At 39.4% G+C, this 19287-nt stretch overlaps 1 long non-coding RNA gene across 9 annotated transcripts in view; it reads right to left on the bottom strand.

The window, feature by feature from the left end:
* Positions 1-19287, bottom strand: part of LOC106946873 (uncharacterized) — a 95170-nt gene that overhangs the window by 41259 nt on the left and 34624 nt on the right. The window contains exons 4-5 of one of the 9 annotated variants that reach the window (XR_001424849.1): positions 15498-15658; positions 1489-1573 (exon numbers count right to left, since the gene is read on the bottom strand). The exons of 7 other annotated variants lie outside the window; for them this stretch is intronic. This is a non-coding gene — a long non-coding RNA (uncharacterized LOC106946873). Of the gene's footprint in view, positions 1-1485; positions 1574-15497; positions 15659-19287 lie in introns of those variants that run through there. One more of the 9 variants, XR_001424842.1, reaches the window with a different exon arrangement.

Here is a 19287-nt window from a genome sequence, read left to right as displayed (position 1 = left end):
CGCCATTAATCAGTCCTCCGCAAGCTGTCAGCGGCGCATGGTTTGAAGCTAATAGACATCAATCAGACACTCAAGCTTTCCAGCTAAGATTGCTATGACTTATCCCAGACTAGAAATGGTTCTCTGGTCCTCCTATCTTGATGCAGCTTACATCATAAAGCTTACTTTGCCCGGGGAGGATTCAGCAGAGGAGACGAGTCAATGTAAAAGCCTGGTGCAGACAGGAACACCGAGGCCTGCTTTCTATTTTTAGATGCAGAAGTTTCGCAGGTTAAGCACCAGCTAAACTGCTTGAGGACATGGGGACAGAGTCTGAGACATTACGGTTTTATCCAGCAGTTAAGATGGTTGCTGTGGTTTGAGAACAGAGACGACAGGATATATGACATGATAGACTTAGGAGAGTCAAATGCAGAGAGTGGTTCATGTGATGCCAGGAGACGCTGATGAAGTACGGGGAGAAAATGGTGACAAAACCTTATGACAGCATGACATCTTCAATCACATTTCCATCGTGAACAAAATTTTGTACCTTGCATCTTGAGTTCATGATTTTACTTGTAAGAAAAACAAAATAGCTTTTGTACAATGTCCCATAACAATCCAAACACTGATCATTTGTGTGCCTGCCTCCACTGTTTGATTACGCCGTGCATTTGCCATGTCATCATTCCAATAAGCTCCTACAGTCTCACATTTATTACTTTTCTCCAAGATCTTGTAGAGATGATGGATAAGAAAGCAGCTGCCCAACGTCTTTTCAATTTAATCCACATGAATCCTGGCATTGTCATCTTCGACTGTACCCGTGTCATGAGGGAAGAAGAAATTCAGCGATGGAATAACCTGATCATTTAGGACATTCAGGTAGTCAGCTGACCTCATTCTTTGGGCTCATACGTTTTAAATAAAGACTTTACCATCTAGGACAGAGGGTGTGATGAGTGCATCACTTCATCTGCCTTCCTACTCATCCTGATGCGCCCATCAATCTGGGACAGCATAAATCTGGACTCATGACTTTCTGCCATTGCTCTAAAGTCCTGTATTTGTGCTTCTTTGCCAACTGAAGTCTTTTTTCACATTGTATGTGTGGAGATGCCCTCATTCTTAAACATGGATATGTATTCTGCTGTTTTATTTTACAAAACCAAAAGCTCATCTAAAGTGATTGAAGGTTTTATCAGACTACATTTCTGCTCCAAACTTTTCTTCCAGTGTTTACTAATGCAATGGACATTTCTTAACCCAAATGTTTGCAGTTTTCCTTTGCATGATGCATGCCTGCAGCTTGACCCTTCTGAAAAAAAAATTAACATTTTCAAATAACTATTTGATATGTCTTTAAGAAATTATAGCCTACTTACTGCAGCAGATAAAGAATCCTGTTGCCAGGTGAAACACAATCATTCATGCAGTAATTATCCACTGGAAGACTCTTACCTGTCTGTTTTGGCAAATCCAGGTGGTGACTCTTTTTCTTTTCTCTTTTTTTTTGCTTGGTGCTTGACTTTAGAGAAAATACCACCACCCACAGAGACGCAGAGGGAAGCAGGTCAGGTGCAAGACAAACCTTTATTTGAGGCAGAATTGTTGTTAAATCTTCTTTGTAATTAAGAAATAAAGTTACTGTTTGCAGTACCAACTCAATTTAACTAGATTTCATTCAATACAAATATATTTCCATCTGTTAAATATTAATATACATAAAAAACAGAACCAAATGATGCGACGCATTCAAGGCCATTTAAAAGCGATCATTAGACTTTAAAAGAACTGCAGTTGTACAAGGCCCAAATAGCTTTCAAGCATTTAATTACACAAAGACTTTTAATGCGACCATATGGTTCTGCCACACCCCGTCTTCTAACTTTCCAGACAGTGAAGTTTGAAATGTCAATTTTTATGTTTTAGGCTACATAAACATAAAAACTCGGCTGCTTCCTGGAGACAACATTACAGATTAAGTGATCTAACCATAATGAGGCGTCAGCTGCACAGACAAAACACAGGATGTTGACTTTGATGTTAAAAACACAGAGCAGTCGTTTCAAGTTGCTTTGATGCAGAGTGCTCTGTCGGTACTGAGTGTTTGCTGAGTCATGTAGTAAACTGAGAGTCTCCGCATCTGTGAGATGCACCACATTTGTTATCCTCGCTTTCCCCGTGTGTAAACTGTCAGCTTGTGCGGCATATGTTAACCGAGCGTAAATGTCAGTAAAGACTGCGAGGCTTCTTAACAGATTAATGAGGTCACTGTAGAAACACATCGTTAGAGAAGCAAAGTTTTCTGATTTTAGCCATCACATATATCATCCAGTGATGAAGGAACAGCAGCAGGTATGACTGGAAGACAGGAAATAGACAAAAAAAAATGATCATGTTTGTGTTTTCATGTCTCACGTCGAAAATCGTCCGTACACCTCAGAGTATTTCATATCATGTCTTGTTCCAAGCATAAACTTCAACATATGTTGGTGGCGAGTTCATGTAATCAATAAATAGTATTGAAGACAAATGGAAAACATAGTTTTCCTCTGGTTCAGGTGAATAAGATTATCCTATAAAATCAGGAAGAAGAAAAAGTCAGCGATGAGGACTAGAGTCACTTTGACAGCAAAAACAAAGATTTTAAGGGGTGGAATCATATATTTTACAGGCTCATAGTGTCAATTAGCACAATTGTTACTGACAAAGAATGGTACAGCAGCTGAAGCAGGACATGTTTTTACTGCTTCTACATCCTCAAGGTACCTTAAGAGGAGAAAACCACACACAGACCTGACACACAAGTGACCTACCACAGGTTCACAGCAAAATCAAAATGGAGTCACCCTGTTACCACTCGCAAAAGAAATAACCAGCAGTCCAACCAGATCTGAACTGGTGTTACCTAACACAAAAGGTCACAGCAACAACTGGTCCACTACCACAAAGCGTTGCTCCACAAGTCAGGAAAGGGGGAGGTGGAATAAGCATAAAGCAAAGCAAAGGTCAAACAAGGTCGAGGTGGGGAAACAAGACAGACAAGAGCCAGTCTGAAAAGTGGAGCCAGGTGAAGAAGTCAGCTCACCGCTTCACCAAACCCAGCTGATAAATAGGATCATGGCTCTTTATAGCCAGGAAGCCCAAGCGGATCCTAAATGACGCTACTTCCGGCACGCCTTGAAAAATAAAGAATAATGAATGTAAAGGGACGAATCCCTCCATGCAAAGTGGAGGGAGCGTCACACCCATACCCACAAAACACGGGTTGTCCCATGGGAATCCCAGCCAAACAAAAAACAGTTCCACACATCACTGATTGAAAATATGTGCAATACTGACCAGAAAACATGCTTGAAAGAATTAAAGCAACACTCCAGAAATGCTTTTGATGACAGATTTACATGTAAAGTAAAAAATAAAAAAGTGGATGTTGTGTAACACCCTTGTTAGGTTTCGACTCGCCCTCTAAAGACTTGCCTCAAACTTAACTCCCATTAAAAGTGTTTAACTTAATCTTAAGCAATTTGAGTAAACGATCAGTGTTTCTGTTGGGAAACAACCTGTTGTCACGGTAACGTTGCACACAACATATGAACTCTGTAATGTTTCTCCACAGAATCAGCATGAAAAGAAGTGAAGGTTCACTTGTTTTTAATGCGACGGTCAGGTAGGCGTCTACACTTAGTGAGACCACAGCACCTGTTAAAACGGAGCATTTTATTTATTAGTTTTGGATGTTTTTGCAGACTTTGACTGACACAACCTGCTTATGGTGGCTGAAGCATCGTAGTGATGACCTGATGGATGGTTTTCGATCTGAGCTTCTTTAAGGCTTTCAAGCAAAATAAAAATCTTACCTCCTGCCTCTTAATCCCAAGCTGTTAAACTTGAACCACTGCAAAGATGCATTTGGTTTTTCAAAGTAAAAGCACTTCCTATTTGATTCATGAAGAATGTGAACTTTTACCCTATTTCTACTGGTGTTTTAAAAGCATAAATGAATTTTTACATTTCTTGTTGAGCGAAGATTATATCTCATTTTTTTATTTTTTAGGGTCTCAACTAATATGTAATAAACAGTTGATGTTTTAAATAGACTTAGAAATAATGACTTTAGATTAACATGTGGCTGCAGAGACGTTCACAAGCTGGTTTTCTAAATTAAGAGTCGAGTTTCAAGCCTTCCACCACAAAAATAAACATTTTCTCATTAAATCTCCAACACCTGTACACAGTTTGTCCTGAGGCAACATTCACTCATGAACATTTGATAGTTATCCGTCAGTCTTAATATTTACTAACAGTTATCTTTTAATCATTTAGCACCTAATTTATGAGCCACAAATCTGCCAAAGGATGTTTCACGTTGTCAGAATTGTTCAGGCATAATATTTGCCACGTTAGGAATAGAAAGGCATAAAAGTTCAGGTCAAAGGTTTTTTTTTTACATTTGTGCAATGAGAGCAACTTTACAGTGACTTAGATGAGAAATAAAGGCTTGAAATATTTTACTCTTGGGATACGATATGAGTATGAGTTTCACTTTCTAAAATGATGAAAAAAGTGAAGCTTTTCCTCTTTTTGTGTTTTAGGTTAAGCTGTTCGAGATTTCCCCAGAAAAGCCCGGTGGTTGGGTGCCAGGGCAGTCGTTCATCCAGCAGCCCGTCGTGTTTTTGAGTTAAAAAATGTTTCAAACTGACAGGAAATTTGAAAATATTACTTGATAATTAAGTGTTATTGAAAGATTGGAAGCTTAACGCCTGAACAAAAATTATAAAGTCTTAAAAAATGCAAACATTTTATAAATAGTTAAAGAAATAAACAATGCCAAGCCTAGTGGGGGCACAAGTAAAGCCTGGTGGCCCGCCAGACTTATCACACATTGGGGGAAATCCTGCTGTTAGTCAGTTTCTTGGAGGGATTTGACTTCATCTCACAGACTTGACTTGACATTTGAAAAACTGATATAAACACAGATTGAAAATGTTTTATGGAAGCTGCAGGAACAAAGTCTGAAAGCACAGCATTTACCCATTTTAACTATTTCTCTTTCCTTTTCGAATGCGTTTTCTCAGTTTTGCTTTTTCAAACTCCACAAACGGGCAGCGTCATTTTAAACCAAGCCGGTCCCATTATAGCAGTTTTCATCACTTGGAAATCTGTAATCCAATAATAGCAGGTTTGGCTCTTTGATTTTTTTGCATCTTTGACTTTTTGTCTGAACCCCAAAGCGCTCCTAATTATACGATGCCACACACATGCTTGCTGTGTGCACTGGGAGAAAAAATTACAGTGAATCTAACACATCATGAAACTAATTCATGTTTTTATCTCCCAAGTTGGCTTATTATTATTGCTGGCTGCTGCATCCATATTGGAAAATATTGCAAGATACAGTAGCAGAACCTCAAGTAGGCTTTGCATTAATTGCGATGTACTTTGCTATTATTCGGCTTTGCAGAGGGTGGCATTTAATTACGTATATAAATATCAAGTCATAAAGTGAGCAGACTGCATGTTTAGCTCTTTAGATGGCACACTGAACCAAGTATTCATGTTTTTAGATGGATCAAATGCTGCAAGGGTATTTTTTTGGCTCATTTACATTAATTAGCATTTAATTAAAGCTTTCAGTCAATCTGCTGATAAGTGTCAAAAAGAAGCAGAAGAAACACATTTTAACTGCAGATACAGTTTATATATCTCGAGTTTCAACACAGAACACCAACATATTAGCCTGGCGTATGAATTTACATCCAGAAAAGAGAAAGTCCAAAAACTACAAGCGAGACGGTGTGGAGATAATCCCAAGATGATGCATTCCCATCATCTGCTTGCTCCCCACCCTGAGCACACAAACAGAAGCGAACAGGAAAGAAAAACAGCCGTGCCGGTCCACCCCCTGCCTACATCACATGCAGAAAGATAGAGCAATATCGCACATTTAAATAATCAAAACGAAAACTCCACTACATGACAACAAAACATATGAGAAAGTAATCCAAAATACCAACACCACACATGGTGCAGATTTATTGGCAGCTGTTTGATATCATGGAGGAATAAAGAGTGTAAACATTATTGTGGGCAACTGACTCAGGTCTGATCAAACCACATGCTGCTACCTTCAAGCTTCCTGCTAATTTCTTCCAAATGAAATCATTTTCCAGGTTTCTCTTGTTGAGGTATTTCTTATTCTCTAATTTATTCATGGTTGATCTTTACAATGAGCTTATCTAATCAATTTCCCTCTCCTTTCAGATCTCTTAGCTTCAGAAATACATATTTCCCCATGTCAGTGGAGACTTATTATTCCACGCAGAAGTGAACAGAGGTCACTCATCACTGGAAATTGGACCCTAGAAGAAACTCTTGTGTTTTAAGAGCGGCTCACTCTGGAGGCTAGTGTTGCATGTGCGAAGATATGCTAATGAGGACATGCTTTGATTGGGCCACCCACGTCAGTGACTCCGGCTGACAAAGGTGCACAAGACTGCATCCGCCAGCCTCATTAAAGCCCTGTCCAATTATAGAATAGTAATTGATCGTCTGCTTTGTGTGTTTCTGCCCTCTCGCCTTGTCTTCAAAGTATGCTTGAGGTCAATTTAAAATGCATCAAAGCTATAACATGGTTAAATCCCCTTAGACAGTTGTTGGCCTTCCTTGGCTTTTTGGTAAGCTCGTGCAACCACCTGCGTGCAAAGTGTTGTCCCTGCTTTATCCGTCCCCTCCCTCGCATCATCAGCTCAAATCGTGATTCAGTGCAGCTTGTGAGGGGAAAACTTTTAGGCTGCATCTAAAAATCCCTTAACTCTATAAATACGCACCAAAATTTTACTGTCTACTTAAAAATAATGTCTAAACATGATGTCTAACCTTTGAACTGCCGTTCAGCTTGTAAGCATTAGCCAAAGTTAACCCTATAAGATCTAAGTTTCAAATGTCTGCCTGGATATTTTTGGTTATTTTAATTGTACACAGTTCCTTAAATGTCCTGTGAGTAAATATATACAAGCATTTTGCAGGCCTGCTTAGTAGGGAAACCTGATTCATAAGCTTCTGCAGTCCTGAGGAGTCTGATAATAGCCAAAGGTTTCCAGTTTGATGACATTGCTGGGCTTTAGTGCCACAAACCTTTTCTGTTGGGTTTCCATTTTCAGTTCATTCTTTGTGCTCTTGGTTCTGTAGGATTTAACATCTTTTTACATTCTTCGTTTCCCTATTGTTGTATTCTATTAATCACATAACTTTCACTAGTTTTAGGTATTATTTGGTTTGCATTCTGCTTCTGCTTTGGTTAAACTATCTGTTCTGTTAAACCATCATAGTTTGTGATAGTTTTGTGTGTTTCCTGATCTACTCAGTATCTTCTCTCATTGTCTCAGCTATCTAAGATATTGCTAAAAATGTCTTGGTCATTGGCTTGTAACACCTTTAAAAAAAATCTAGTGATTAAAGGAGCAGAAAATACTGACAGTTTTGTTGAAGTGGTAACCAAATCCAATCGTCCAGAGTTACAATCCTGCAACGTTTGAAGGCCTCCAGCAGTGTTTCAGCTCTGCAGAGATGTTCATTTGATTCAGGTGTGTTAGAGAAGGGATGCATGTAAAAGTTGCATCCAGCGGTTTGAGCATTTCTGCGTTAGAGCTTCAGTAGACAGAGATGTGCCTGTACTGTGCAGAGCTGCATTCACATCGGCAAACAGAAACTCAGTTATTACAGATTATCTCTGTATAGTTTGCATACTGCTTTCTGGAAGTAAATGTGAATAAATCCAAGAGATCTGTAGTAAAAAAAAAACAACTAAAGAGTGAATTGATGTAGTGTAGTGGTGCTCTGATTGTGTATTTGTGAAAGAGTTTGTGAAAGTGCCTTGAAGTCGGTCAAACATGCTGAAATCATGCTTTGAACAAATATTTCCCACCTCCACCACTCTGCCATTTCAAACTGGGAGAAATGATTTGTTGTTTTCTCTGAGATGAGATGAGACAAGGTGGCATGGGATCCTGAACTCTCCAGCACAAACAGACAGGAATAAACAACGAAGCGGGCTTGTCATAGCCCCAGACAACCATCAGGATGTCGAAGCAGTGCTGGCACAAACACAGCAGCACCTTCAGATCTCCACATTTAGCTACGTGTGGCGTGTGACGGCACAGGAGGCAGCAGCCTTAGCAGAGCCTCGGCTCTCACTCTGACAGGGGGACTTAAGTTCACCTGATTCTTGAGTCAATCAGCAACAGAAGTCTAATTTACCTCTCAATTAGATTTCTCCTGCTGCATTTCCTCAGTCCTTCAAGATGTGTTATGCCAACCAAGATGGCTCTGCTGCCGTCCCATTATGAATAGAGACATTGCCTTGTGTGGTCTCATTATTAAATAAGTAAGAGGATGGAGGAGGCAGACGGGTGTTTTTAAGCCCTGGTGGAGCAGACGCCATGGCCATTAGAGCCAGAGCATTAACAAAGGCAAGAAACAACACAGACCATGCAAAAGGGGGGTTGACTGGCAGAGGAGGAGAGGAAATCAGCTGCATGGACCAAAGAGAAGGCAGAGTCATTATTGAAATATCGTCGCCTTGTTATTACAGCCATTTCATGGAGCCACAGATGTGAAAATAGCTCAAAGACACGAGAATGACTCATGAAGTCACGTTATCCTGTTTGTTGCTTACCTGGCTTTTTATTGTGTTTGAGATTGTTATTGTGCTGAACGAGAGAGGGGGCAGGTTCGGAAAGCGTCTTGGTAAATAAGTTTCAAACGCTGCTATTGAAATTAAATTAAGCCCAGATATTGGTAACAACTCAAATAATCCACAGCTCAAAATAAATTGGTCCATAAATTACGCAGGGAACAAATATTATCCAAACATACAGGAATTTAACAAAACCTGAGCTAAGAAGCCAAGTGGCTCAGAGGTGATTTTAACTAATTCTTCCAAAACCTACGTTCAAATCTTCTCTTCTGTGATCAGTTCTTCTACATTTTCAATCGAAAATGGCACTCCATTGAAAATGAAGACATGCTTAGATGCTTGTATCATTCTAGTGGTGTCACTTCTTCCTATAAAACTATTTGAAGTCATTCTTGGCTGTGGACTTAGAATCTTTATGTCATTATTTGTGTGTGTGAAGTTGGACCAAAATGCAAGCCAGAATACAGAGGAAAATGACGAAATAAGCTGCTTTCGCACCAAAGTGAGCCAATTCAGATTTTTGTCAAATTGGGTTATTTGCCGAGACCATTCACTTCCAGATATATGCGATCTGTACGTGTCCCACATGCGCAGTAGAGGGCGCCATAACGTCACACATAGAGAGCGTTCTCAGTGTTTGCACAAGTAAACATGGATGCTACTGATGGAGCACAACTTACGATTTTAAAGTTATCGGAACATCATATTAACAACTTGATCCTCATTATAGTCGTTTGTCGAGTATCAGTGACGTTCAGGTCGGATGAATTCGATCTGGCCGTTAGGTCGTATTTGAATCGGATACATTTCGGATACCCAAGTGGCCTGGGTCGCCAATCCGGCCCGTGTTGTTCAAACTGTGATGGAAAGATCAGATACAGGCCACAATACGTCAAAAAGAATATCAGAATTGGTTCACTTCAGGCTGCAGTGTGAACACAGTCGAAGTTTCAGTAAAGAATACAAAACAATGACAAGAAACAGGGAAAAACACACAAAGAGTAGACAGAATCCAGGGAAGTCGGAAACACGAGGAAAACGGAGGGAACCAACGAGAAGAGAGTGAAGGAGAGATGGGTAAATACTGGGACCAGCACTGATTACTAACAGGGTGCAGGTGTGAAGGTAGAGGAGAAGGCAGAAAGAGAGAGGCAGTGGAGCTGAAGTCGTCATAAATCTAACCGTAACAAAGAATAATTAAACATAACAGCAGATCTGACCTAGATAAACTATGAAAGGCTAATCAAAAGTAAAGATGGAAACTAAGGCTAATCATGAATAAACAAAAAATCAGGAAGGCAAATACAAAAAAAGAAAACACCCTGAGATCCTGACACGTTGTCTCGCTGTCAAAAATCCACCTTATTCTTCAGGTTCTTCTGAAAAATGTCCCAGTGCATTTCTTTATTCTCACATATGAAGTCTGCCAGTTCCAGTTGCAGAAAGACAGCCCCAGTAGGATTTTCCACCTACTGACTTTACTGGTGGAGGATTGTTTTTGGAGTGATTTGAAACAACATAGTGTTTGCAATGATACCCACAGAGTTCAGTTTTGAACTTGTCACACAAGTATTCAGTATCTTACTGACTTATTTTGCAGGAACGTTGTATTTTTTCCTTCACCAGTGGAGTCTTGTGCAGTGAGTGTGCATTGTAACTGCATTTATTTCTTATTTTAATAGAAAAACTGAACCTGCTAATAAGCTAGCTTAACCTCCATGCAATCGCTCAGTGATTCTTGAACAAAGATTTTTATTTTTTTAACTCCTGCCAGAAATCTTTTTGAAGCACCTGGTTGTGGATGTTTTACGGGTGAAATTAAGTTCCCAAATGGATCATCAGTTACATTTATAAGCTTGGACAAACATCTGGAGCCATTCTCAAGAGTATGTTTTACCGAGTTAAGGTTTTACAGATTTTTAGAGATCTCTTTGCACCTTTATTGTGTGGGATACCCTTCTGAAAGGACATGTTTAATAGACCGACAGGATTGAAACTGTTGGTATTAATTTACAATGCAAAGCGCTTTGAATTGCCATGTTGCTGAAATATGCAATGCAAAAAAAACTTCAAATTTCAAGTTTATGTTATATACATAAACTTGAAATTTGAAGTTTTTCTGTGAAAACAGAAAACAAAATCATTGTATGGCCATGAAAACGAATAAGACATTAAATTTTGTCAAGTGCCATCATTAAAATCATCAAAGCATCTAATATGTTGGTGAATGTTACATTTATTGTGGTTCCACATCTTTATGTGTTCACTGTCTATCCCTTGTGTCATTTCTCTTTGCTACAAACAATGTGCCAACTATGTTTTGATTTTTTTTTCTTCTTTTGCATATGTGGTTGCTTGGATCGCTGCCACCATAATGCACTTTATGTCAAAAGCCTCATTAGAAATATTTATAGTGAGAAAAATGGTAATGTGTTTGGTGCTTACTCCCTTCATTGTATCTGCTGAATCTGCTGCGGTGAAACAAAAGGAGTGATATACGGGAGATGGAGAGGATCTCTGAGCTTGATAGCAGCCCAGGCAGTCCTCGGTGGCGGGCCCCCATGCATTGAATGCTACACGAGTTGTCCCTTTATTGTACTCATTCATTACAGTGATGAAAGCTCTTTGTAATTATCAGTTCTGTTTAAGCACATCTCAGAGCTTTGTGTGGCACACTAATGGATGCCACCGGTGAAGCCAGTCATTCAGATTTGTGTCAACGAGTCATTAAGCCGCCTTTGAGGGAAGTCAGCAATCTGATCCATCATGACAATAATGAGATGAAGATGAACTCATCAATTTCAGTCTCCTAAGCACTGTGCATCGGGCATGGGCGGCAGCCACGGCCTATTCTTTTGTCACTCTCTACTTACCACCTTCTTTTTACTTGTTCACCTCCTCTCTGTCTTTTGTGCCACCTTTCTTAAACTCTGATTTTATCATCTGAGCCGGTTCGTGACTCCGGTCCTCTTTATTCTTGGATCTTTTCGGCCCTTTCATTAGCAAAGCAGAGACGGAGACAGGCTTGTGAGTCACAGTGGAAAGGAAGGGGCGTTGGGTAAGGAAGAAAATAAATGTGCACATAACTCAGAAATATTATCTGTCATGTTGTCTTGAGGCAATTTTTGATTTTTATTGAACAAATATGCAACTTGTAACTGCTCTGTGTTTGCTCTGCATGAATGCAGGAACACTACAAAGGCATGACACTACAGTAAATAGAGAGGTTTGATAAACTTAATTTGTTTTTCCGTGTTCATCTTCGTCCCGGGAGACTTTCTTCATTTAAAATGCAATAAACTGACTTAAATTGCTTTGTTTTGATATGAATTTTCTGTACGGTTAAATAGTTTCTTATTCTTCATTTTAAAGACTACCTTAATATGCAATTGTTCATTTAGCCTTTGAGAATATTATATCTACCTATGACCTCAAGCAGCTGCAGCAGTTTCCATTTCCTCAATCTGCAGTTCATCATGAAGCCGGCTGATCATAGCCGGCACTTAATGATTCATGAACAGAGAGACTAATGGAGTACTTTACACATTGTAATCGAATAAGGCCATTATGGGGAAACTAGCTGCTTACTGGGGACTTTGATCAACGAGAGACTCGCTACATGATCATGAGACGCATCAGATGAACTGACATCCGTCTCAAGGTTTCACATTTGCATCACTTTAATAAGCAGAGGAGCTCCTCAATGTGCCATGCTAGCAGGGAACGGCGGCGGTGAGGATGCATCGGATGAGGCTTTCAGCTCAGAAACCGCCATCTTTGATCCTCTACAATAAATCTTAGGAAACCATAACTACCTCAGCCGTTTGCTCTCGCTCATATTATGGACTACAGCAACATTTCTTAACCTGCACAAGCTGATGACACACAACTTTATATTTCTTACAGCCAGTAAGTAAGTAAGTGTGTCTATAATGATTAAAGAGAAATGAGTCAAGTTTTCTCAAGTTTAATCGCCAACACAGGATGGACTATTTTTGTTGTTTTACTTCTTGGCTTCGCTACAAAAAAAAAAGAAAATTAAAAAGCAGCAGCATTTGGTTTTTATGCTCCTCAGCCCTGGAACAAAGTTCCTGATAATTGTAGATGTGTAAAAACAGCTGGGTTCTTTAAATCACAATTCGTTTATTTTTTTTAATATATTTAGCTTTTAATATTTATGTGATGTGATGTCTGAATGTTATTTTCTTATTTATTATTATTATTCTTTTGTAATTATTATTTCTTTTATATAAAAGCTGGGATCCTTGTATTCTCAAGCAAGATTATGCACAAGCAAAATCTGCAAAGGATGAACTGCAGGTGGTTTTTTTGGCCCCAGGAGTTAAACTTTGCTTCAGAAACAACCGGATCACAGTATAACATCAGACAAATAAAAGACTCTGGAAAAGATTGTTGTTGTGTTGAAGTTGTGATTTCCCATCAGCAAAGCAATTCAAGCCTGAAATACCATCTAAATTTCAAACATGTTGTAGGCGTCCCCAACTGTCCATAGTCTGGAGTATCTTTTCAAAGAAGTTGCATAAATGATCAAGAGTCGAATAACCTAATGGATTAAAAACAATCTTTGCCGTTGAGTTCATACGTCTATTCAATAATTCAGCAGCAGAAAATGGTTTTGAATTGGAAATCTTGCTTATTTTGTTTTTAATTCAAATGCAATTAATTAATTACAGAACCTGTAGTTAACTCAATGAGATTTTTTTAAATTAAATTCCCACCACTACTTTAATTCTTTGCTTTCCTACAAAGCACTTTAACTTGCCCAGCGAATGAATGGAGCTGGATACATAAACCTGCCTTACCTTATTTGGTGACTCTAAATTCTACCTGGGTGTAAATGTGTGTGTGTGTGTGCGTGTGTCTGAATCACCATATGATAAACCGGCTCTCTAACCAAGGTGTGCCCTGCCTCTCAAGCTCTGACAGGTTTCCAGGCCCCACAACTCAGAACAAGGGGAAAAAGCAGAAATGGAAAATAATGTGTGAATAAAAAAAAAAAAGAAATTAAAGTGCTTTGAACTGAAATGATGGGAAATAATCCTACATATTTCTTGTCAAAGATAAGATCCCAACAACTGTTGTTTTGTCACTTTGTCTGTATGCAAATATTTTGCTACGACCAGCAAGTAAAAGCATCCCAAGAACACTTGAAACAGGCGCAGAAATATCAAATAAGTCTCCGACTCCAGGGAGAGTTTAATGCAAAATGTAATTTAAATCCTGGGATTTTCTTATGAGTTATTTCCATTTTAATGCACTATGTTTTATTGTTTATCCATGCGATAACTGAAAATAGAGTCATTAGTATTCATACATCTGTATGAAGAGTTTAAGGAAAAACTAAACTGTGGCCATAGCGTGATGACATGCTTTCTTCATTTGTTGACTCATTTGCTACAATAATTGTAGTCACGATTCAAAACTAGGTTGAAAATAATTTTCCATGTTGTTAATGATGCATTAGTCTGTTTCACATATGATCTTTGTATTGAAGAAAACGGCCATTTTTACCCCCCAATAAGTGAAGAGTGAGTGAAAAGCTAACATATGGAGCTACCACGGTGCGATTGTTATAATTTTAGTTTTTTATGAAGTATGAAATGGTCACAAACAACAAACTGAACACAAAATGTTCAGTAAAGAAATCCGAGCCTCTGCTGTGATTGCAGAAGCTTTCACTACGTCATATTTTGGTGCCACTCTTCCAACGTCCTCCACCGTTGTACAAAGAAACCGGCAGCGGATTACAGCAGCTCGTCCCGACGCGCGTCTAGAGCAAAGCATTCGACTTCAAAGTTCACATAAGTTCAACTTGAAGCGGTTCAGACCCGCGAAACGCGTTCAGTGTGAACGAAATATAAGAAGTGAGGCCAAATAACAGCAAAAGAACAAAAACTACATCCTCATTGGTCAGTTGATAGGAATTTAGTTATTACAAAAATGTGTGTTGAAGAAAAGTGTCATGATGAAGAAAATAGGCTAATTTAAATTAATTGAAACAGGACAATTAACGGCACCTTTTTTTAATTTTATTCAAACTGACGTCACTAGGTGTGAATTTTAGATTTTTTGATTTTTTAAGAAAGCAGGTTCTGGATCAGCGCTCTGATTCTTTGTCCTGAAAAGAACAAATGTCTGTCCAGGTAATTTAAGCAGGTGAGCTGATGAGGTAACGACTCTCAGGTGTGAGGCAGCAAACAACAGCTGCTACAGGCTGATGGTTTGGAAAGACGATAGAAGAACATGCACACTGCAAAAACACAAAAACCTTACAGATATCTTAGTAAACACAACTTCCGTAAGATAAAGCAGCTTGTTTTAGGTTAATACTGATTAAAAGAAAAGCATAGCTCCACTGGCAGATTATTTCACTTGTAATATACCTGTGGAACTAGTTAATGAATATTAACAAATCCTTTATCTTGCAAGCTAGTTTTGTGTTATTTCAAGCATAAAACCTTGCCAAAACTTTGGTAAGATTTTATGTTTTTACAGTGCAATTATTTTTCTATGTGCTGATTCCTTATTCCAAACTCATCCAGAGTGTTTATAATCAAACTCATTACTTTTCCAGGCTGCATGGGAATCCTGTGTCTCGCTGTTGAAAGCCCCCAAAATTTATTCAAGAATGTTCTATTAAAGATTTTGTATTCTTGATGCCACCAGACAGGCATGTTTTTAAACTGAGAGAGGAAATGCCTGTAAACACAGCAAGCTTCACACACAATCCACAGCAAATATTATCATACCAGCCTCTTATATTTATCTTTCAAAGACACTCACCGGCTCTTACCTTAATATTCACGTCTACACACACTCCGTTCTTCACACACTCAGCCCTCTCCCCCTCTCTCCTCTGTCTCCTGCTCTGCCACATCTCTTAGCTTTGCGCCCACTTCTTGGGTGCCAGCAGTCGTTGGGAGGGAAGAAGTGTTGACAATTGTCTTCTCCTGCCTTGTCACCAAACAACATTGTCACACTTCACTGCCAGATTAATTCTCAGACTTTCCTGTCAAGAAATGACATTTAATTTTCACACCTCTTCTCTCTGCTATTCTCCTTTTCATGAATTTTATTTTCAAGCGCACCCCTGGTGCATTGCCGTCTGGCAGTATCGATATCCGTGACAGTATGAAAGTCTTTAATTCAGCTCAGGGATTCACACTATCTTTGTCTTTCTTCCAGTAACAATGTATTATGACAAAGGGAAGTTAAAATGTGATGTCACTTCAACATTTGATTTACTGCAGCACATCCTGCAAACGGTAAACATGTACACACGTGTATTGTTTGCTTCCGGTGCTATACTCAGAGAGCTAGTTACACAGAAATCCATTTGTTTAATTATGTAGTTTTGGAGCAAAATGAGCAAAATGAGCAACTCACATGGAAATATTTTGTTTACCAGTGACACTATTCTCATTTTATCACGTTGCATAAACCAACATCAATGTATTTTGTTTGGGTTTCATGCGACGGACCAACACAAAGTACAGCAGAAATGTAAAGAGGAAGGAAAATCAAATATGGCCTCTAAATGTCTTAGAAATAAATATCTGAAAAGTGTGGTGGGAATTTGTGTGGCTGCTAAGCTACAACTACGGTTCATCACACAGGAGTTTGTTGAGAACATTCAGGCTAGTTAGCATGGCCACCAATGGCCTGTCACAGAAAGCTGTTATCACATTGAGCAGCGTGTACACGAGGATGATTGACAGCGTTAAGAAGCTCCTCCTGGCTCTGATTGGTTGATTGGGAGAAGGCGGAGGAGACTGATTTTTTCACATTTTATTTGTCTGATGTTATACTACGATGACGTTGTGACAGTTTTAACAAATAAGTAAAACAAAAACATTTTTAATAAAAATTACGTACTGCAGCTTTAATGGAGGACATTGTAACTGAAGTTGGTACTCAGGCGAACCCCTAAATCTACTTATTCAAGGCCTTTCTTTTAAATCTTGGTTTACTTTATTTAATATTCAATTATTTCCCAGTAAGATTAATTTACAGTTTGTGTATCCCTCTTCAGTTTTAGAGTTGCCTGTGAAGGATCGAACACTTTTGTCTCAGCTCTTCAAGTCAAAACGTTGCTCCACTTCTTAGTTTTCATAAGATTAGAGAGCATGTCCCAGTCTGCTGTTTTATCCCCCATGTTACAAGCAGAGCTCAACTTCCTCAGAGTTTCTCTTTCAGCTGGAAGTGAAAGTCTCGCAGGTCAGAGTGACTTCGGTTTGTGCCCATGTCAACAGAGACATGCAGCTAAGAAGAAGCGTTCGCGTCCCCTTCCTCTCCATTTCCCCTGCAGAAGGTCCGTTCTGCTACGACAGCCCGTTTTCATGCTTTTAAGTAGGTGGCTGGAGGAAGGCGAGCCAAATGGCCAAAACAACCACTGGTTCATTATCAAGAGGCCTAGAATTTGAGATTATAGGTGATTACACTCATCCATCCCCTTTTCTGAAAAAAAAAAGGAGAAATCTGTTTAATCCCCCTCTCTGGTGCAGCTCCGCAGGGCGCCCAGGGACGGCTGGCATCCACCACAGGCCTACAAAAACCCACATAACATACGGAACCAGGAGGAGCGCTGGCCCCGGCTCGCAGGGATGAAGGCCAGTTGGCCGGTGAACAAGAAGTGCAGGGTCTGATCGGGCAGAGGGAAACGCTACTTGGCCACAGATCACAGCGGTCAGTGGGGACGCGGTTGGCCTGCCGGCTTGCATGGGGAGCTCTCATGGAAAACGCGAGGCGGGGGCATGGAGTTGAGTGTTGACCTTAGACTCGGAGCTGCAGACATCGCTCAGCGACCTTCTCCTTCCAACTACATCCCTGCTGTCACGCTCGGCTCTGACTGACAGCTCTCACAGCTCGCATTTCCCAGCAACTTCTGTCACATTTACTCTGCTGACTCGTTTAGCATAAGACTCTCTCAAAAAGTAATATCCGGTGTTTTTAAGCAAACATTGTTTCCCACTGATTTTATTTTAGCAAGGTTTATTAACAGTAGAAATAAACTCATACTGCAGGTTTATGATCACACTGCATCTTGTTTGAAAGCCCTGCATGTGTGGATTTATGGAGCGGGAGCCTGGTGAGTGCCCTCCATTTAAAGTTTGAATTGATATACCGTATTGATCACCTACAGAGTTTTGTTCTCATTAAATGCTGCTTCTTTGGACAACTTCACATGGAGGCTCCCTCTTCAGTGGCTGCATTTCAACAGGATATTGAGCCATTCACAAGTCATTTTGTGAGCTGTGAAACACGCATAACAAGGTTTTGCTTCATCCCCTTTTTCCTGTTTACCATTCGTTTCTTTTGCCTGAATTTATGGAGGTTTTTGGGGAGTGGAAATAGGAAGCAGGCTCAGTTTTTATTTGTTTGGCTGTAAAAAAAACAACAACAAAGGAACAAGTATGGATGAGGATTCTTTGGTGCTGTCCCTGTTTAATCAGTTGATGTTCATGGACGCTCCCAATGCAATCTGACTGAGTTGGAGTTATTTTGCAAACTGGATTGAGCAAAATGCGGCTTGCAAAATATTTGTGGGCGGGTCCACAAATACTTGAGAGACCCCCTTTAAATACACCTGTACCTGTCCAAATATACCTTAATATACACTAATATGCACATGAGTAACTTTCTTAGCACCACTACAGAAGCTGACATCTACAGGTTTCCTTATGTCTGCTCTTGGGGGTGCAGCCAATCAGTACCAAGGAAAAATAATTGCTCTCCTGAATCGGCTGCTTTGCTTAATATAAGCCAACGTTTTAAGTAGCATCGTGCCTAGATATTTTAGCTTTCCAAGCTGCATTTTCTTTTAAATATTTTAGCTGTGCTCTAAGAAAGAATCTGTGAATAGGTGAATTTTCCACAAATAAAGTCAGGATCCTTAGAAAACTATGAATACTGAGCTGAAAATAGGCTGCAAGCCGTAATTACAGCAAAATATGGTTCTACAGAAAGTGTAGCCTGCATAATGCACACCTCTTCTTTTACAATTTTTATTTGTACAAAATAAAATTATAAATTATCTTGATATTGGATAAACTACTTTGTGTTGCTCTTTTACAGAAAATTCCAATAAAACATCCTAAATTGTTTTTGCAATGTGGCAATATGTGAAAATTCAAGGGATATGAATGATTCAGATTTTTCTGACATCTTGAAACCATTAAACGTTATTTAAAATAAAGTCAATGCCAAACAAAACATTTCAAATTCAGGTTGGTGAATGCAAAAGCACTCATTCTCGAGTCAAATGATGTGACAAAAAACATTTTAAAGTCCTGAAAAAACGGTGTGGAGTTCTCTTTTGTAAATAAAATGGGAAACATGGACATCTTGTGTTAGCATGTGGTAAACAGAAAACCTGAAACTCATTGTTTTCAATGTCTGTAAATCCATAAAGCACCACCTACTGCTCTTCAGACAGAACCTGACAATAGTTTCTGCTCTCACCCTCCATGGATGGGAGGAGAAACATGTCAGGAGAGATCAAATGAATGCAACCAGAGAGATTTCTGCAGCAGCTTTCTTTGCTCTATCTCTGAGTAGATATAAAACAGTAAACAGAGAGCAGT

The sequence above is a fragment of the Poecilia latipinna genome, unplaced genomic scaffold (assembly GCF_001443285.1).
Source record: "Poecilia latipinna isolate Pla-1442-1.1 unplaced genomic scaffold, P_latipinna-1.0 Scaffold210, whole genome shotgun sequence".
NCBI lineage: Eukaryota > Metazoa > Chordata > Actinopteri > Cyprinodontiformes > Poeciliidae > Poecilia > Poecilia latipinna.
This window is presented reverse-complemented; position numbering and strand designations above follow the sequence as displayed.